Source organism: Cherax quadricarinatus, chromosome 41, assembly GCF_038502225.1.
Source record: "Cherax quadricarinatus isolate ZL_2023a chromosome 41, ASM3850222v1, whole genome shotgun sequence".
NCBI lineage: Eukaryota > Metazoa > Arthropoda > Malacostraca > Decapoda > Parastacidae > Cherax > Cherax quadricarinatus.
The window spans coordinates 15,662,680-15,684,825 of NC_091332.1; the positions used below are offsets into that span (position 1 = coordinate 15,662,680).

The window sequence follows — 22,146 nt, forward strand, 5'->3', positions numbered from 1 at the left end:
TATAAATGAATATGAATTTAATTCTACTTTTTTAGTTTATAAATTTCATATTTTTTAATTAAAATAAAGCCCAACTCTTAATTTTTATTCGCCAGGAATAAACCCTGACGGATAAGATAACCTGTTTAGTGGTGACAGAGGCGTTGCACCACTACGTACACATGAAAGTGGGGCCACTAATGGTCCTGTGACAGGCCACCTTACCAGCGACTGCTGACGTCCCTTGTTGAACTAGGGTCAGTTTGTTTAATATCCCATAGAAGTCGTTCGAGTCTTACGTAACGGTGACCTGAAATTAATGAGTGGCGAGGCGTATGTACAAACCTATTTCATTATGGCTTCTGGACTCGTTACACCTGCTGGTGGTGTTCATCTAGGAGTAAATAAGTTCCTGGGTGTTAGCCGACTGTTGAGTCTCGTCCAGAAGAACAGATTAAATATTGATATTACAAAAGACTGTACAACGTGAGCATGACTCTTGTAACTATATGTAAACATGTGTTTACACAGACACACAGGGCGGACTGAATCCTAGACATCATTGTATTCTGATCGGTATTGGCTAATTTTTATGACAACGGATTTTTTTTTATCATCACATTCTATTTGTAATCAAGCCTAAACTTTGCAACTACTACATCGGTCTGTTTACTTTGCAAGTTGTTCCATAAATGTATTGATCTACGTCCAGGTAATTATTGTGAGTTATAGATCTATAAAGATTTCCACTTGTGTTCCTGTGGCATTCAGATACATTGTTCGTTTTCTCATAGTATTTTCAATGCTTGATGCAGACAGATCAAGATTATATTATTTTTTTCATTCAAAGTATTTTCTTTGTCTAATTTAGCAGCTTTATTATGTACGAGTAATTCACTATTATATGAAATCCTTAAGAATAGTACATTAATTCTTCTGATATTTTAAAATATATGAGCATGTTATTCATGTCAGTTAAGAACTTTCAGTGATAAAGAATCATTAATGATCAAGAGTCGAGCTCAGTCTCATGAGCTAAGCTTATAGGCAGTAGGATGGCAAACTATTTTGTAAAGTAGAAGTCCCGTCGTTTTTGTATTTAGGCTTGAAAAACTTACCACATATTTAATTTAGTACGGATGGACCATACAGACACACTTAAAGACGAGTAAATTTTCATTAAGGCATCGTTTCGCTCAAGGAGAGCTTTATCAAGTCATGGCTTTATAAAGCTCTTAAACGAGACGTTCACTAATAAAATCTTGCTCTGCTATAAGTGTTTTGGTATTCCACATGTGTCTTCACTGTCTTCTACCCAAGGGGTGGACCGATGAGGTAGCAGGAGGCCTCGGTCAAATGACCGATAGCTCGGTCATATAATGATTCGCTAAAGTAAGTTCAACATAAATTTTCTCCTGACAAACAAAATACTACTTTCTTGGACAAGCTATAATGGTAAGAAAGTGGCTGCTCGAGTTAAATCCAAACAAATAAAAGATATACATAAAAGTAGAGAGAACCAGAGACGGAAAGATTCTATAAATATCAGATAAGGATTTTATTTATTTTATTTTGCATTAGGTGCTAAACTCATGTGGAGGTTCGATACTCTGTCCGCTAAAAGCGGCCCCGTCTCTGACCAGTTAGGCTGTTGGTGATCGCTTGCCGGATAAGAAATATATGGTGGTAAACATCAGAGCAAACATGTCGTCAGAGGTACATATAAACCTCATAACAATAACATTTTAAGTAAGGCTAGGGAATTATAGAACTGCCTTCAGGAACCTTAACAAAAAATTAGGACTGTTGGAAAGAAGAAAAAATGAAAACACTAGGACAATAAAATCTCTTAATGCTTGCATTTTGTCCTAATGCAAATATGAGGACAAAATGTCCTAGTGCTTCCAGATTGTCTTGTTTTTCAACACCCTGTCGATATAACAGCTAAGAGTGTGCACCACACATCAGGTCCGTCATAGTGTATGCAGCGCCACCGTGAGGCTTACACCTAATGAAGAATATTCAGAAGCGTAAAAAAGTTCAGAGATATGCATCTAGACCAAGACCCGGAGCTGAGGCCTTGGAACAACGAAGAATGACTAATTTAGAAGAGAGAAGGTCCGTAGGGGACATGATTATGACATTCAAGATACAGAGAAGATTTAACAGGATCGATAAAGCTTTCGAGCATAGAGGGAAGTTAATAACACAGACGAGACAAATTTATTAGGCAATATTTCTTCAGTTTTAGTGTGGTGGAAAAGTGGAATGAATTATGATGAAGTATTGGAGGCATACTCTGTGCACAGTTTTTAGTATAAGTATGATATTCAAGAGGCGAGGAATCGATAACGCCGGTAATTGTAGGTTTAGCCGTGGGGACAGGAGCTGAGACTCGACCCTCCCCCCCCCTACGAACGCTTTTCGGCGAGGGCACAGCCCACACACTCATCACCGCGCCTGGCTTAATTCCTGCTACTCCTGCTCGTCTCTGGAACCTTTCCCCCACCCATTCCTCCCCCTCACCCATTCCTCTCCCCCCCCTCTCCTCTTCCTCTCTCTCTCTCTCTCTCTCTCTCTCTCTCTCTCTCTCTCTCTCTCTCTATCTCACACACACACACACACACACACATCGACATGTGCCTAGGACACAATGGTAACTAACACACACACACACACACACACACACACACTGAATAGGCCAAGTGTCTTATCGGCAAGTGCCTTTGACAAAATGGTAACCAACTAACACACACACATACATATAATATTTACGAAAAATTAAATACACCACAAAATGAACAAAAAAAATATTTCGAGCAAATGTATATCAACTCATTTTTTTACGAAATATTTGAATCGAAAAATCGAAATACTGCATGAGAAGATCAGTCTTATATACTCAAAATATTAACCAAATACCGAAATTAGCCTAACGTACCCAAAGATTAGCCACATTAGCCAGATATATAACAAAACTAACCTACTTTACCAGAAGATTAACCAAATTTATCAAGAGCTAACCTAGTTGATTTTAACGACATCCCCATGACCTCGGTGTTTGAAAGGCTCGTCCCGTTCAAAAGACGGGATATTATTGTTCATACAACGTGATATCCCGTTCATAAGATGAGACGCATCTTGTTCACACGAGAAGACAACATGGTATCTTCTTCATAGATATGCTATATCACTTCCACATGAAAAGACAACATGATATCTTGTTTATAAGACATGATACCACATTCACGCGAGTAGATAACGAGAAATATATTGTAATATAACCCCGATTGCTCAAACACTAGGGTGTACTGCACAGATGTTCAGCTGTGTACAAGAACAGTTATCTGTAGAGAATACATTATATGTCTTGCTATATAATTGTTATATTAGTAATTAGGAATCGCCAAATTTGCAAGGGTGAAAGTAAGAGGTAATGTGGTTTGATCCGGGAAAGGTGTAGATATAACTAACATCTTAGATCATATGATCCATTGAAGTTTGTTGCTCTTGCATGAGATGCACCATTCCAGTGTTGCATTATTGGTGCACACTGCAGGTGCTAAGCGTGGTGCACAGAAACAGTATTGTGTTAGGGCACAGTGTGTTTTATAATAGTGGGTGCACATGTAACACGTGCACGGCCTTCATAGGTGTGAATCGAGGACAGGTGTTAGAGCAGGTCTGTGAGTAAAAGATGTGTGTGTTGTGTGTTCGTCCGTCCGTGCGTCCGTCCTCTGTCCGTGGTCGTCTCTGTCCGTCCGTGGTGTATTTCATACTTTTCCTCTAGCACCTTTCAAGGGAGGTGCTTAGATACCGGTGAAGGAATCTTAATCCTGGAATTGGATCTGGCCTTCTTTTCCTCGGACCTAATCTCATTATCTATTCCCACAAGCACTGCAGGATTCATACGGTTTTATTACCCCCTCCCCCCAATGATTGTAATAATAGATATACGGTATAGATATACCGGATAGATATACGGTCATTGGACCTAAATCACACTCGTAAGTATGTGTCAAAAATCACTCGCTTAAAATCCACTCAAAATTGGTCAGGTCACCTAACCTTACCTTTTTTTTTTTTTTCTGTGTACCGATAACCTTACCTTTTATTCTGTCTGCCCACAACCATTTTCACTGCTCTATCCTGTCTTTGTTATTAAACTCGTTGTCTAACAAAAAATGTAGGGGTATGTTAAGACACGGTTATAAAGAGAAAGGCTCTATCGTTACAAGACTTCGTCCTAAGTAGAGCTTTTATGAGCAATTGGAAAGCTTTATTTAGGGCCAAATTTTGTACTAATAACTGCAGTCCACACTCCTGTCTTCCACTGGTGTAACTGCTGTTACATTCATGGGTAGGCTCTAAAATCGTACGAGTCCTACAGCGTTTGGGGCAGTGGGAGGCAGTCAAGGAATGGTAGGTGCCTAGACGCCTTCGCCGGCGTCTTAAGCACCTCCCCCATCACATTCCGATGACAGGGGTACAGTATTTTAGCTCTGTCGCAGGTGCGCCCAGAAGGCAAGGCGAGTCCACTGGTAGGCAGTAGTGATAAGAAGTCGCTAACTCTGTAGGGGTAATACAGCTCCCGTAGCATACGTGGTAATCAGCTTTTATGCCATGAAAGGGGAAGACAGCTCCGATTCTTTGGATCGGGAGCCCTTCGCCAGATTGGAAGCGCCGCTCTGGACGAGTCTGGCGCATCTTCGCCGGAGATGCCGTCTCATGGTACCCAGGCTCCACGCAAGGCTACCTGCTGCTCTTGTAGTGTTTTTATGGCATCGATCTCTTCAGGTGAGCAGCGTTGACACAATTCTTGCCTCCAGGTGACCATGATCATCAGGAACCACTAGTCACCTGTGCGGGATTTTGTCGTCAGTTACACCCCTCATATCGTCCTCTGATGCAGGTTTTGCTCGTCAGGAACCCCCCACAGTGTCTCTGGACACTGGTCTTCAATGAGGACCCCAACCGGCCGTATTTTGGGAGTCAGGAACCACCTGTGTCTCCACCTTCAGTGGTTAATAAGCATCCACTTGCCAACCTCCCTGCAAGCGATTCCTGCCTAGTGTTGTTTCCTATCCAGCAGCGTCTCCCATCTAGCAGCGTCTCCTACCCAGCAGCGTCTCCCGCCAGTAGCGTCTCCTACCCAGTACCGTTTCCTACCTAGTAGCGTGTCCTACCTGGAGGTTATTCCGGGGATCAACGCCCCCGCGGCCCGGTCCATGACCAGGCCTCCCGATAGATCAGGGCCTGATCAACTAGGCTGTTACTGCTGGCCGCACGCAGTCCAACGTACGAGCCACAGCCCGGCTGATCCGGCACTGACTTTAGGTATCTGTCCAGCTCTCTCTTGAAGGCAGCCAGGGGTTTATTGGCAATTCCCCTAATGCTTGATGGGAGGCTGTTGAACAGATTTTGGGCCCCGGACACTTATGGTGTTTTCTTAGTGTACCAATGGCGCCCCTACTTTTTATTGGGGGCATTTTGCATCGCCTGCCCAGTCTTTTACTTTCGTAGGGAGTGATTTCTGTGTGCAGATTTGGGACCATTCCTTCCAAGATTTTCCAAGTGTAGATTATGATATATCTCTCCCTCCTGCGTTCCAACGAGTACAAGTCAAGTGCTTCCAAGCGTTCCCAGTAGTTAAGGTGCTTGACAGAACTTATACGTGCACTCTCTAGATCTGCGATTTCACCTGCTTTGAATGGAGATGTTAATGTACAGCAGTATTCCAGCCTAGAGAGAACAAGTGATTTGAAAAGGATCATCATGGGCTTGGCATCTCTCGTTTTGAAAGTTCTCATTATCCATCCTATCATTTTCTTTGCACGTGCGATCGTGGCACTGTTGTGATCCTTGAAAGTGAGATCCTCAGACATTACTACTCCCAGGTCCCTTACATTATTTTTCCGCTCTATTGTATGGCCGGAGTCAGTAGTATACTCTGTTCTAGTTATTATCTCCTCCAGTTTTCCATAACGGAGTAGTTGGAATTTGTCCTCATTGAACATCATATTGTTTACCGTTGCCCACTGGAAAACTTTGTTTCTATCTTCTTGGAGGTTAACCGCGTCCTCAGCAGATGACAGCCTCATGCAGATCCTAGTATCATCCGCAAAGGATGATACGGTGCTGTGGTGTATATCTCTGTTTATGTCTGATATGAGGATAAGTAATGTATCCTACCTGGTAGCGTTTCCTACCCAGTAACTTTTCCTACCCAGTAACGTCTCCTACCTAGTAGCGTCTCCTATGATACCTGAGAGATTTAATCATATCCAAAGAAAAATTTATATTTCATGGGTAAGTACTAAAGTCATCGGGGTCTATGCAATGCCTGGGCAAGGGAGGCGATGAGTTCGGTTCGAGGGATACAAAAAGCGGAGGGAGGGTACCTCCCGTTCCTTGGACCAAGAGCCCTTAGTAGGACTATTGCCCCTAAGAGTAAGACTGTTGTCCTTAATAATAAGATTATTGCTCTCAGTATTAAGACTGCCTTCAATAGTAAGACTATTGCCCTTAATAGTAAGACTACTGTCCTCGGTAATAAGATTATTGGCCTCAATATTAACACTGTTGACCTCAATAAGACCATTGCCATCAATACAAAGACTATTGTCCTCTTTCCCTTTCTATTCTTTAATGACTATACCATATTCGCCTCGGCTTCCTATCCCCTCCCTTCATCTTCCTATCACTTCCCCTCTTTCTGTATCCTTCGTTTCCCATACCCCTTACCTTTCCTGCCTCCTATTTCCCCTACCTTCCTCTTCACCCTTCACTCCCTTCTCAGCCATAACCCCTGGTGGCGTGGTTCACACGGTATCTTGACGTGCACGGTGCCGTAATTCACCGTGCCGTGATTGACACGGTGCCGTGACTATTAAATTAATAGGACGACGATAACATTAACAGGTGTGGAAGATGTTACACAGGACATGGTCACCTTCACCTAAAAGCCAGACCTAATTGTTGACGTGACAATTTTTTTTTTTGTACGAGAGAAAGGGAAGGAGAGGGAGAGTAGGAGAAAGTGAGAGGGATTACTGAAAAGGTGAGAGGAAACACTGACAGAGTGAGAGGAAACACTGAAAGAGTGAGAGGAAACACTGAAAGAGAGGAAACGCTGAAAGAATGAGGGGAGTGACTGAAAGTTGAGAAAACCTAGGAACAAATGTAGTTATTAGGGAGATGAAGGTACTGGGTAGATAGAGGGAATATTTTGAGGAGCTGTTAAATGTTGATGAGAGATGCAGTGATGAGTGAGAGGAATGATTGAAAGAATGAGATGAATATCTGAAAGAGTAAGAACGAGAGAGAGAGAGAGAGAGAGAGAGAGAGAGAGAGAGAGAGAGAGAGAGAGAGAGCGTGTGAGAGAGAATGTGACTCACACTGGCAACCCCTTACTTCCAAACGTACGATGTTTACTCACACACATACAAACAAACACACACGCAGTGAAGGTAAGAGAGCGCTAACATGTGTCGTGAATCATTGTTAACTAGACATCCGTACAGTGCATTTTCTCACGCGAAACAAAAACATTTCCACCACTAAGAGCGCCAGAAAGCTACGATGCTACCCGAAACATAGCTAGCAGGATGTGAGGACTCGTTTCTCCCCTCTTCCGCCTCCTCCCCTCATCCACCGTCAATTTCCTTCCTGTGTTTCCCCTTATTAACACCTCTCTCGTCTTTGCCTCTGAACCTGTCTCTTTCATTGTGATTGAGGAAGGGACAACAGAATAGGAGAGGGAGAATGGGGAGAATTATTTCTACGAGGTGAAAATGGGGCGGGAAGGCCATAGATTTTGGCGCCATAAACCTAATCTATGGGAGCTTCCCCTCGCCAAAGAAATGGTCGCCTTATTATTTTTTAACCTTTTAAGAACAGTTTTCAGGAGACACGCACACCTTTGCCTCAGGCACACCACTTGTCACGTCATGGGTGTAGTACTCACGTATAGAGGAACATGTGTGGGCGCGGGCGGGCAGGAGAGGGCGTACAGCCCACGGCAGTAAAGTCTCTTCTGCTACTGACGTCTGGGAAAGTGTGTTGTGGTGGAGTGGGCACCATCTAGCGGCGGTGGCAGGAATCACACTGCTGGCTGGATCGATGGCCTGTGTGTGTATGTGTGTCCACACGGGTGCTGCTGAGCCACGGGCAGCCACGCACCTCCGCCGCCACTCACTATACACAACTGACTCTCCCACTCGCTTCCACTCGCTCTACAAAAATTCAATTTCACGCAAGTGGCCGCGCGCGCTCTTGCGTGATGGGGCGGCGGCGCTTGCGCGATGGCGGGAGTTGCGAACCAATGGTCGCGCTGCTCTCCTGCACCTCGCGCCCTCCCGGGTTTTTTACCGGTTTAAATCTGGAGCGCGATTGGTTCCCGTCGGCTGTGGGTGGAGCCTTTGGCACCCGCTACCGGAGGCACCCACTGAACGGGTTAACTTTAAAACGAACAAGCTTTAAAATGGAGGCTGTGATTTAGAGAGTGGGTGGCGGTGGGCAGGGGGTGGGTGGCGAGGGCGGATGTGACAGGACCCGCCCACGCACCGCCCACATCACCTCCAGCAGCTGTGGGAGCACCGCCCTCGTCAGGGCGTTTACGTCTTTACCGCCCCGCCCACCTGCTCCTGCTTGCTGACCTGATTACTCTAAGGGGCACACCTGCCCCACCCTCTTCTACCCCTTTTGTAACTTAAGGACTCGGCGCAGCACATCCACCCCTTTCACTTTCTACCCATCTAACCTGAAGGTCAGAAAAGAAACCACCTTTCTCTCCCCTTCAACCCTTTTTTATTTATCTAGAATAATATTCAACCAGGAAACACCGCCCTACGTAGCTCCCTTCAACCCTTTTTGCTTAAGCCCAAAGCACACAGGATAGGGAGATCCTCTCTCACTACCCTTTTCCCGCCTGACCCTAACCTCGTTGTTTCCCCTCTCTCACTGGAGGCTACAGGAGGGGACATACCTGACCCTTCCCTCTAATTACTACTCTCACCTAATGCCACCTGGGAAGTAGACATGACTCTCCCTGAGAACACGGAAGGGCAAGCACACTTTTGTCTTTCCAGTCATTTGACTCGTTCTTGCCGTCCTCATGCCGGCCATGATGATCACAGACTGCTCATTCTGATCACACTCAGGCTGACTAGTAAGCCAGCAGTTACGCAACCAGGTCAGCTGCTACAGCATGTCAGTAGGCACTGTCGCCTATAGCAGGCACTACTGAACGAGTCATTGATAAACAAGACTCAAGTACAACACTTAAACATTTTTATTGACGGAACGTTTTGCTTACGCTTCATACCTCATAAGTCGAATACTGGGGTGATGTCAATCCTAGAGATAGAAGTGGAGAGGTATTTGCACCATTTGTATGATGATCTCGTCATTATATGCTAAACCCGTTTTAGGCGATTTTTTTTTTTTATGACGAATGCAGTCCTGCCGCCGATGCCTCAGGTGACTATACAAGATCACTCTGGCCTTCTCCAATACAGCGATGGTACTGACCGTTCAGTTTTCGACAGACTTAAATATGAAAGCCACTGTTTGTCTTGTCGACTCTGACCACGCGCTTTGCTGTCGTGTCCCTTTGAGGGACGTGCCCTGATGCTGGTGAAGGACTGTTGATAAAAAGAGTACAGCTACCCTTCCCTGTGTTGGATCAAATCTGATCACCGCCCATCCCTAAGGTTCGTATGATCACCACGAGCTAAGCGTTTCCTCATGAATGTAATAGTAATTTGCTGCCAGGTTACTAATAACCATAGTGAACAATATCTCAGGACCAAACCCTTTACATTATGACATGTCGTTAATGTGTGTTCAGGTATGTTTACCCACTACCTGAAAGTGTTATATGCCAGGTTTTCACCATGATAGTCATCATTGTTGGAACCATCAAAGACGCCGTCTTCTTAAATCTTCACCTCAGGCTTGTGTCTGGTCTCCCCAGTACGCTGTCAGATACTCGGTCTTGAGAACACATCTCTTGACCTGACACTGGTCTATTTTCTCTATATTATCTGTTCTTGTTCTCTTAAATTCTCTAAGTGAAATCACCTTGGCTCTGTCTCAACTTCTCTTCACCTGACTTTGAATCTCTTAACTTCTCTTCACCTGACCTGGCTGTCTCATAATCTCTCCTCACCTGAGCTTATCTGTTTCTTAACCTCTCTTCCACTGACCGTGACCTCTCTTCACCTTACCTTTTCTGATTGAGATTAATTTTCTCTCTCTCTCTCTCTTTCTTTCTCTCTCTCTCTCTCTCTCTCTCTCTCTCTCTCTCTCTCTCTCTCTCTCTCTCTCTCTCTCTCTCTCTCTCTCTCTCTCTCTCTCTCTCTCTCTCTCTCTCTCTCTCTCTCTCTCTCTCTCTCTCTCTCTCTCTCTCTCTCTCTCTCTCTCTCTCTCTCTCTCTCTCTCTCTCTCTCTCTCTCTCTCTCTCTCTCTCTCTCTCTCTCTCTCTCTCTCTCTCTCTCTCTCTCTCTCTCTCTCTCTCTCTCTCTCTCTCTCTCTCTCTCTCTCTCTCTCTCTCTCTCTCTCTCTCTCTCTCTCTCTCTCTCTCTCTCTCTCTCTCTCTCTCTCTCTCTCTCTCTCTCTCTCTCTCTCTCTCTCTCTCTCTCTCTCTCTCTCTCTCTCTCTCTCTCTCTCTCTCTCTCTCTCTCTCTCTCTCTCTCTCTCTCTCTCTCTCTCTCTCTCTCTCTCTCTCTCTCTCTCTCTCTCTCTCTCTCTCTCTCTCTCTCTCTCTCTCTCTCTCTCTCTCTCTCTCTCTCTCTCTCTCTCTCTCTCTCGACCAGCTGTGACGGCCCTCGTTCGGTTTTAACTTATAGCTCAGACCAGCTCGCGCGCCTGTTATTAGAGGTTTAGAGGACGGAGGATCGAGCCTCCACCACTACAATAAATGACCACACGGGTTTAGCTCTTTCTGAAATATTAATCCGGGATGTGAAGTGCATTGTCCATAGCCTCATCCTCTACCAGCAACCATCTTGTGTAGCTCTCCGTCTCATAAACAAACACTGCTGCACGGTCCCCACACCACAGGGCTGTAGGAGACATTGTTACCATTTTTCCATAATTTTCAGGTAATTCAGATCCGAATCCTGGAATATATATATATATATATATATATATATATATATATATATATATATATATATATATATATATATAATGTCGTGCCGAATAGGCAGAACTTGCGATCTTGGCTTAAATAGCAACGCTCATCTTGCCATATAGGACAAGTGAAAATTTGTGTATGCAATAATTTCGTCAAAATCATTATGAACCTAACGAAAAAAAATATATTTCACTGTGTTTGTTTAGTATTAAATTATTGTAAACAAATCTAAAATATATTTAGTTGGGTTAGGCTAAAATAAATTGCTCTTGTTATAATAAGGTTAGGTAAGTTTTCTAAGTTACTTTTGGTGCAAAATTAAAAAAAATTATATTAACATTAATGAAAAAAATATATCTTTAAACGTATAAGAGAAAATTTTGGAAAGGACTTAATTTTAAATGAGTTCTTGCTAATTGACCAGTTTTACATATTCGGCACGACATATATATATATATATATATTATATATTATATATATATATATATATATATATATATATATATATATATATATATATATATATATATATATATATATATATATATATATATATATCCAGGATTCTGATGAATGTATAGTGATTCTGATGAATGTATATGAAGAGGGTGCTATTCTCAGTCCTCGTTGTATACTTCACAAACGTACGAGTTTTAACACCTGCGAATTATTTATCGGATGAGGTGGCGAAACATTTTAGATGTATCTAAAAACAAATTTATTATTATTGATTGTCCGAGAGATAGAGAGAGATGGAAAATTGGTTAGGCATAAGTACTCAAATCACAAATCTAGATAATACGCAGTTTCTTAAAGAGCATTGCTGCAAAAATATACAAAGAGTGGGAAGAGAAACGTCTGGAGCACAGGGCTGAGGTAGAGGTAGAATCAGATGCTCAGGACAGGACAGAAGAGATGGAAGGATGCAAGGCTGTGAGCGAAATTACAAATGAAATAGCACGAAAATAAAAAAGAGAGCAAGCTGGAGAAATATGATCAGAGAAAGATAGACGAGAGAATACGGAACATCTCCCAGAAAACGATAAGAAGTCTGCAGCAGAAAATTTAGGCAGTGGAGACATGCACCGTTGGTACTGTGCTGAGGGGATCTGTAAATGCGGAAGAATCTGCTGCTACCAACACACCAGAAAAGGCTCTTAATGTTTTAAGGAAGGGGTAGCGTCCTTTTATAAAGGAAAGTAGGCACTTATATCAAGAGAAAAGATGTGCAAATCCTTATTGAGGTTCAGAGAATGTTATCTCCTTAATTTCCCAAACTATCACGCGAAAGGAACGCAGTACTATCGAGGAAGCGGGGGTATGGCAAACTAACGACATAATTTTTTTTTTGGTAAAGAGAGAAAAGAGCCAACCCGCCCAAAAAAGAAAAGGATGACAACAAGTGATACAAACGTGTACAGTAGTGGAACCAACCTAGTTGTACACACGGCAGGTTCGAACGTACAGCAGACAAGTGAACAACCAATACTGCGAGAGCAGGTATATTTGCAACAAATGCTATGTAAAGTGGTACATTACCAGGGCACTAACAATACCCACACAACCCAAACATCCCACTTGATAAATTCTGCTTCCTATTTGCAAACACCCAGCGTTTGAAATCAAATAAAAATGACAAAGTAAGCTGTGTTAATGGGCTTCTCCCAAAAGCAAATGCTCTGTTTGCATCATTAACAGAAACACACACACGGGAGTATTTGGATGGTGAGATAACGATATAAAGTGCATTATTTATTGATATAAGAGTTAATAGATCACAGGGAGAAATAGGACTGTGTGATGCACATTTTACTTCACAAAACTGTTGCAATCATCTAATACAGTAAAAAAATTAAGTATTAAAATCGGGAATAGGAATATAGTGATGATCCTTATATATAAACCACCATCAGCAACGGCAGAGAAATTCGTGGATCAGATGAGGAAGATAGCTGCCTTGAAATTCTTGAACAGAAAATACCAAATATTATTTTCTTTGAGATTTCAATCTTCCAGATATGAAATGGAAGAGTGTAAATTATAGATTGTACTAGAAAGTTATGAAAGCATGCTAGCTCAACAGGTACATGCTAGAGAGCTAATGGGGCTTTGTGAAAAGTTTGCTTTGAACCGTCAGATAACAAAACCCATTAGGAAAGAAAAAGCACTGGATTTGATCTTTAGGGATAACGAAGCATTAATCAGAATAAAAAGTGCAAAATACTGTACACTGAACATATAGAAGTGCAAGAGCATATAAACTCAGGGTTGGAAAACTCCCGTACAGTGTACAAGAAGAAATGTTCTGTAAATTTAACTTCAACAATTAGAATGAGTGTAGAAGATTTTTTGTAACATACCTGCCGTATAAGTGTAGAAGATTTTCTTTTAACATACCGGCCGTCTCCCACCGAGGTAGGGTGACCCGAGAAAAGAAACACTTCACCATTACTAACTCCTCACTGTCTAGCCAGAAGCACGCCAATATTACAATTCAGATGCCCCTCCAGACTTCAGTATCCCTTTCCCTCCTTCCCGCCTCCAGGACTCAAGTTTGACTAATGGTTTATAAAGGTTTTTATTTTTTTACATTAATTAATACAGGAGAAAGGGTTGCTAGCCTCTTGCTTCCGGCATTTTAGTCGCCTCCTACGACACGCATGGCTTACTGGGGAAGAATGCTTTTCCACTTAAATAAGAACAAGAACTATTACGAAAATAAAAGAAAACACAGATGAGTTTGTGTGTATACATACATGTGTACATGCATTTGTTGTGTGACCTAAGTGTAAGCAGAGGTATCAAGATGTACCTATTGTACCTGTTGTCTTGCGTTGTACCTTTTATCTTGTGCAAAAGAATATACAAACGAGAAAGGGGTACCGAAATGCTGAAATTATGAAAATGTCTCAAAGAGGGAAAAGACAGTGTTTGCCTAGAGATCATTGAGATAGAACAAAAGCTTAAGCTTAAGCTTCCATACCATACAGAAGAAGCACAAAGGGACCGAAAGCCTGTCCAGAATATTGCAGGAAATATTTACACACACACACACACACACACACACACACACACACACACACACACACACACACACACACACACACACACACACACACACACACACACACACACACACACACATATATATATATATATATATATATATATATATATATATATATATATATATATATATATATATATATATATATATATATATATTATTTATTTATTTATTTATTATTAGAATTGTTCCATTTATCAGAGGATGTTCCTACACTGACGATGAAAAAAATAAGCTAAATTTTAAATGTCCAGTATCACTCAACGTTTAGCAATACGCTAAACGAAAGCAGGACAGAGAATGCATTTTTTTTTTATTACATCTGAATGCCACAATTAACAAACACTAGTCCTACAGAATTCAATAAAACGATAGAAACCGCCTATTCATGCATTACCTGGGCCTGATTTATGCAATTCCTTATAATGAAGTACCAAATACTGCTATATATTAAGACCAATTTTTAGAGTGGACCGGTAAGCCAGCAGGCCTCGAAGAGATGACCAAAAGCTCCAGTGACGAGTCTTCTTATGACTAAGACCTGCGTCAGGAAACGCCCTGTTTCCTGACGAATCTTACTTAACCACTAGCAAGAGAACTCAATGTCCTTTGGAGACAAAGCTAGGATCTATGTATAGACTTGGTAGTCCTGGAAGTAGGAGGTATGGTGCCTGTACTGTGAAGAATGGGTAGGGGGTTCTACGATTCTGGAGATGGGAAATAGTGCCTACATTCTGAAGAATGGGTGGGGATGTGGTTTTGGAGGTGGGAAGTACGGTACCTGCACTCTGAAAGATGGGTGTAAATTGCCATGCATTTACTCTAAAGGATTGTGGAGGATGGATGATGATCTTGCTGTCGGATGGGTCATCTTGATATGGGTACACCTATGGAAACATAGCTAAGGCATGAATGATGATTATATTGCTTCTTTGCATCATCATGCCTCGGTGGGAAACAAAATATGTTAAATTCTGTTAAATAATATATTGAATAATAATAGTTATTATTATTACAGTTTATAATATATCTTATCTGTGACTCATCCAACTGTGCTGATGCTGAACTCTCTCCCATACCTCACCCCCTACTATCTCCCTCCCTCCCCAATTTCTCTCTTTCTCCGCTCCTCTCCCTCCCTTTCCCAACCCCCCTCCTTATTCCTTATTTGCCCCTTATCTACCCCTCTTAGCATTCCCTCCTACTTCACTCCTTCTGACATCCCTTGTCCCTACCCCTCGTAGCACCCCCTCCCTCTTATATTTCAAACATTCCCTCCCTATTTCTCCCTTCTAGCATCCCCTCTATTCCTTCCTTTCCTTCCCTACTTTGCCTTAATCTATTCCAAGCAACTTCTCCCTACACCTCCAATAATCTCCCATCCTCCTATCCCTACAGGAAGCCCCTTGATCTCCTATCCATCCAAGAAGTTCCTCCTACCACTTCAAGAACCTTCTTCTTTCCTTACCCGCCTTCCTCCCTCGATCCTTTCCCTCCTAGAACCCCCTTCCTTCCCCTCCCTCTTCCTCCCCGGGATAGATTTATTCACGATACATTATGTATGAGGGCAGCTTTGTTGTGTTCTGTTTTGACAAGCATCTGTTAGACTCCATCACGGAGGCTCTATCGTTTAGTTCCTTTAACATAGGTAACTGGTGGTTGAACATAGCTGATCATTGTTGTACCATAGCTAAGTAGAGTTTCAACGTAGCTAAGTGATGGGCTAATATAGATAAGTGGTGGATTAACATAACTAAGTGGCTGGTTAAAAAAAATCCAAACCCAAACTAATTAGAAGAGCTACACTGAATCTTAAAGGATCGGAATCCAACGCTGAAGGTAACGGAACAATATTATGGGTCTTTAAAGAGATTACAACTCCCTTAAGCCATATGACATGGCTCCAGTATACAAGATCCAGTAGTCAATCCTCGCAGTTAGCTTTTTCAGAGGTGTACAGATGTACCACAACAGTCAGACAACACTCGGGCTGAGTCGATCTTCTGTCAACAGAAAGGTATGCCTCTTCCTGGTGGGGGAATCAAGATGAGAGCTGACGGTTCATCCGTGGATAAATACTCGACCATCCGTCATAGATGGTCGAGGGATTTATCTCCGTCCAGCCTGGGTGAGTTGATTCCTACTACGCTACTAGTTAGGTACACACATTTCTAGGATTTCAATGGTACACCTCCATAACTTTGACGGAGTATCTCTCATAGACTTACTTCGAAAGTTGTGTTCAGTGCTACTTGCTCCCCTCGGCTGACCAAACCAGAGAAATAAGGATTAAAAAAATCCTAGATTACTTTAACCTTAAAATGAAGGTCAAGAAGTTAAAAATATACAATATTTAGAAACCAAAGACAGACACACTGGAACTTTTTAATACAGAGAAGTCACAGTAATCCCTGTCTCCAAGAAATAATTAAAATAAAGTATTTGTAGATGGATGGTTCAGAGAACCGACATGTTGATAAATTAGACACATGTGCAACTCTTGGGTATCTTTATTGAGGAAACGTTTCGCCACACAGTGGCTTCATCAGTCCATACGTAGGAGAAACTTGAAGAACAGGAGGAGAATGAGGTAATCAGTCCCTCAACCTTGAGTCGATGTATTCAGTCCATCAATCTTGAGTAGAATACGGCATAAGAGCGGAGAAACAGCTTATAAACCGTATGGCAGGAGAGGTGTAGCAGTCATAGGTGGTGTTACATTTGTTCACATGTGTCTAATTTATCAACATGTCGGTTCTCTGAACCATCCATCTACAAACCTGTCAGACACTGCAACTTCTTGGGATCTTAATACTTAGGAATTCTTCGCTTGCCTAATTCTTGGGCACGACCTACTTCCACATTGAACAAATGTAACACCACCTATGACTGCTACACCTCTCCTGCCATACGGTTTATAAGCTGCTTCTCCGCTCTTATGCCGTATTCTACTCAAGATTGATGGACTGAACACATCGACTCAAGGTTGAGGGACTGATTACCTCATTCTCCTCCTGTTCTTCAAGTTTCTCCTACGTATGGACTGATGAAGCCACTGTGTGGCGAAACGTTTCCTCAATAAAGATACCCAAGAGTTGCACATGTGTCTAATTTATTAAAATAAAGTAACCCATGTCAATCAGCAGTGCTGCTTAACTGGACTGGATGTGACAGCTGTTAGTGAAGTAATTCGTCTCTCACCACTGCTGAAGAGAAAATCAAAGAGAATGTCTGAAACCATAAAGAATAGAGGAAACAGTCATTAGGTGACAGTATCATGAGGAACCTTAGTGCAAATCACCCCAAAATATTGGGGGTACACTAGAATTTAAAAATAATTCCATATTCGTGTGTAATTATATATATATATATATATATATATATATATATATATATATATATATATATATATATATATATATATATATATATATATATATATATATATTTATATATATTATATATATATATATATATATATATATATATATATATATATATATATATATATATATATATATATATATATATATATATATATAATATATATATATATATATATATATATATATATATATATATATTTATATATATTATATATATATATATATATATATATATATATATATATATATATATATATATATATATATATATATATGTCGTGTCAGATAGGCAAAATAGGTCAGTGAGCAAGAACTCGTTTGAAATTAAGTCCTTCCTAAAAATTTCTCTTATACGTTTAAATATATATTTTTTTCATTTATGTTAACGTAAAAATTGGTAATTTTGTACCAAAAGAACCTTAGAAAACTTACCTAACCATATAACAAGCGCAATTTAATTTAACCTAATCCAACTAAATTTTTTTTTTTTTTATTATCACACCGGCCGATTCCCACCAAGGCAGGGTGGCCCGAAAAAGAAAAACTTTCACCATCATTCACTCCATCACTGTCTTGCCAGAAGGGTGCTTTACACTACAGTTTTTAAACTGCAACATTAACACCCCTCCTTCAGAGTGCAGGCACTGTACTTCCCATCTCCAGGACTCAAGTCCGGCCTGCCGGTTTCCCTGAATCCCTTCATAAATGTTACTTTGCTCACACTCCAACAGCACGTCAAGTATTAAAAACCATTTGTCTCCATTCACTCCTATCAAACACGCTCACGCATGCCTGCTGGAAGTCCAAGCCCCTCGCACACAAAACCTCCTTTACCCCCTCCCTCCAACCCTTCCTAGGCCGACCCCTACCCCGCCTTCCTTCCACTACAGACTGATACACTCTTGAAGTCATTCTGTTTCGCTCCATTCTCTCTACATGTCCGAACCACCTCAACAACCCTTCCTCAGCCCTCTGGACAACAGTTTTGGTAATCCCGCACCTCCTCCTAACTTCCAAACTACGAATTCTCTGCATTATATTCACACCACACATTGCCCTCAGACATGACATCTCCACTGCCTCCAGCCTTCTCCTCGCTGCAACATTCATCACCCACGCTTCACACCCATATAAGAGCGTTGGTAAAACTATACTCTCATACATTCCCCTCTTTGCCTCCAAGGACAAAGTTCTTTGTCTCCACAGACTCCTAAGTGCACCACTCACTCTTTTTCCCTCATCAACTCTATGATTCACCTCATCTTTCATAGACCCATCCGCTGACACGTCCACTCCCAAATATCTGAATACGTTCACCTCCTCCATACTCTCTCCCTCCAATCTGATATTCAATCTTTCATCACCTAATCTTTTTGTTATCCTCATAACCTTACTCTTTCCTGTATTCACCTTTAATTTTCTTCTTTTGCACACCCAACCAAATTCATCCACCAATCTCTGCAACTTCTCTTCAGAATCTCCCAAGAGCACAGTGTCATCAGCAAAGAGCAGCTGTGACAACTCCCACTTTGTGTGTGATTCTTTATCTTTTAACTCCACGCCTCTTGCCAAGACCCTCGCATTTACTTCTCTTACAACCCCATCTATAAATATATTAAACAACCACGGTGACATCACACATCCTTGTCTAAGGCCTACTTTTACTGGGAAAAAATTTCCCTCTTTCCTACATACTCTAACTTGAGCCTCACTATCCTCGTAAAAACTCTTCACTGCTTTCAGTAACCTACCTCCTACACCATACACTTGCAACATCTGCCACATTGCCCCCCTATCCACCCTGTCATACGCCTTTTCCAAATCCATAAATGCCACAAAGACCTCTTTAGCCTTATCTAAATACTGTTCACTTATATGTTTCACTGTAAACACCTGGTCCACACACCCCCTACCTTTCCTAAAGCCTCCTTGTTCATCTGCTATCCTATTCTCCGTCTTACTCTTAATTCTTTCAATTATAACTCTACCATACACTTTACCAGGTACACTCAACAGACTTATCCCCCTATAATTTTTGCACTCTCTTTTATCCCCTTTGCCTTTATACAAAGGAACTATGCATGCTCTCTGCCAATCCCTAGGTACCTTACCCTCTTCCATACATTTATTAAATAATTGCACCAACCACTCCAAAACTATATCCCCACCTGCTTTTAACATTTCTATCTTTATCCCATCAATCCCGGCTGCCTGACCCCCTTTCATTTTACCTACTGCCTCACGAACTTCCCCCACACTCACAACTGGCTCTTCCTCACTCCTACAAGATGTTATTCCTCCTTGCCCTATACACGAAATCACAGCTTCCCTATCTTCATCAACATTTAACAATTCCTCAAAATATTCCTTCCATCTTCCCAATACCTCTAACTCTCCATTTAATAACTCTCCTCTCCTATTTTTAACTGACAAATCCATTTGTTCTCTAGGCTTTCTTAACTTGTTAATCTCACTCCAAAACTTTTTCTTATTTTCAACAAAATTTGTTGATAACATCTCACCCACTCTCTCATTTGCTCTCTTTTTACATTGCTTCACCACTCTCTTAACTTCTCTCTTTTTCTCCATATACTCTTCCCTCCTTGCATCACTTCTACTTTGTAAAAACTTCTCATATGCTAACTTTTTCTCCCTTACTACTCTCTTTACATCATCATTCCACCAATCGCTCCTCTTCCCTCCTGCACCCACTTTCCTGTAACCACAAACTTCTGCTGAACACTCTAACACTACATTTTTAAACCTACCCCATACCTCTTCGACCCCATTGCCTATGCTCTCATTAGCCCATCTATCCTCCAATAGCTGTTTATATCTTACCCTAACTGCCTTCTCTTTTAGTTTATAAACCTTCACCTCTCTCTTCCCTGATGCTTCTATTCTCCTTGTATCCCATCTACCTTTTACTCTCAGTATAGCTACAACTAGAAAGTGATCTGATATATCTGTGGCCCCTCTATAAACATGTACATCCTGAAGTCTACTCAACAGTCTTTTATCTACCAATACATAATCCAACAAACTACTGTCATTTCGCCCTACATCATATCGTGTATACTTATTTATCCTCTTTTTCTTAAAATATGTATTACCTATAACTAAACCCCTTTCTATACAAAGTTCAATCAAAGGGCTCCCATTATCATTTACACCTGGCACCCCAAACTTACCTACCACACCCTCTCTAAAAGTTTCTCCTACTTTAGCATTCAAGTCCCCTACCACAATTACTCTCTCACTTGGTTCAAAGGCTCCTATACATTCACTTAACATCTCCCAAAATCTCTCTCTCTCCTCTGCATTCCTCTCTTCTCCAGGTGCATACACGCTTATTATGACCCACTTCTCGCATCCAACCTTTACTTTAATCCACATAATTCTTGAATTTACACATTCATATTCTCTTTTCTCCTTCCATAACTGATCATTTAACATTACTGCTACCCCTTCCTTTGCTCTAACTCTCTCAGATACTCCAGATTTAATCCCATTTATTTCCCCCCACTGAAACTCTCCTACCCCCTTCAGCTTTGTTTCGCTTAGGGCCAGGACATCCAACTTCTTTTCATTCATAACATCAGCAATCATCTGTTTCTTGTCATCCGCACTACATCCACGCACATTTAAGCAACCCAGTTTTATAAAGTTTTTCTTCTTCTCTTTTTTAGTAATTGTATACAGGAGAAGGGGTTACTAGCCCATTGCTCCCGGCATTTTAGTCGCCTCATACGACACGCATGGCTTACGGAGGAAAGATTCTTTTCCACTTCCCCATGGACAATAGAAGAAATAAAAAAGAACAAGAGCTATTTAGAAAAAAGAGAAAAACCTAGATGTATGTATATATATATATGCATGTGCGTGTCTGTGAAGTGTGACCAAAGTGTAAGTAGGAGTAGCAAGATATCCCTGTTATCTTAGCGTGTTTATGAGACAGAAAAAGAAACCAGCAATCCTACCATCATGCAAAACAGTTACAGGTTTTTGTTTCACAGTCATCTGGCAGGACGGTAGTACTTCCCTGGGTGGTTGCTGTCTACCAACCTACTACCTACAACTAAATATATTACTACCAACTAAATATATTTTAGATAAGTTTACAATAATTTAATAATGAACAAACTCAATGAAATATTTTTTTTCGTTAGGTTCAGAATGACTTTTGCGAAATTATTGCATACACAAACTTTCGCTTGCCTTCTTCAGCAAGAAGAGCATTGCTATTTAAGCCAAAATCGCATATTTTACCTATTCGGCACGACATATATAATTGTGTGTGTGTGTGTGTGTGTACAGATCATGAAGACTATCCATATCTACATTTATCATTGGAATTTAAAGACGCTTCAAGTATTAGTAGTATACGAAATTTCACCCACAGTGGAGTGAAACAGCTCAAAATAGAAGTGTTATCTCTGCTTAAAGTGCTTAAATTGTCATCGTAAGCCACTGCCAAGATGGAGAACTTGTTTTGAGACTCATAAATACAGATGATTGTAGAGTCCATTTTGAGTGCAATCTTACTCACAGATCAGATATTATACGAGAGTGTT

The 22,146-nt window shown here is 41.3% G+C and overlaps 1 protein-coding gene across 1 annotated transcript in view; it reads right to left on the reverse strand.

Annotated features, from left to right (window-relative positions):
* Positions 1-8,181, reverse strand: part of LOC128695909 (uncharacterized) — a 137,014-nt gene extending 128,833 nt beyond the window's left edge. The window contains exon 1 of the mRNA XM_053786857.2: positions 7,946-8,181. The gene's annotated coding sequence lies outside the window, so the exon portion shown is untranslated. The remainder of the gene's footprint in view (positions 1-7,945) is intronic.
* Between the last annotated feature and the right edge of the window lie 13,965 nt (positions 8,182-22,146).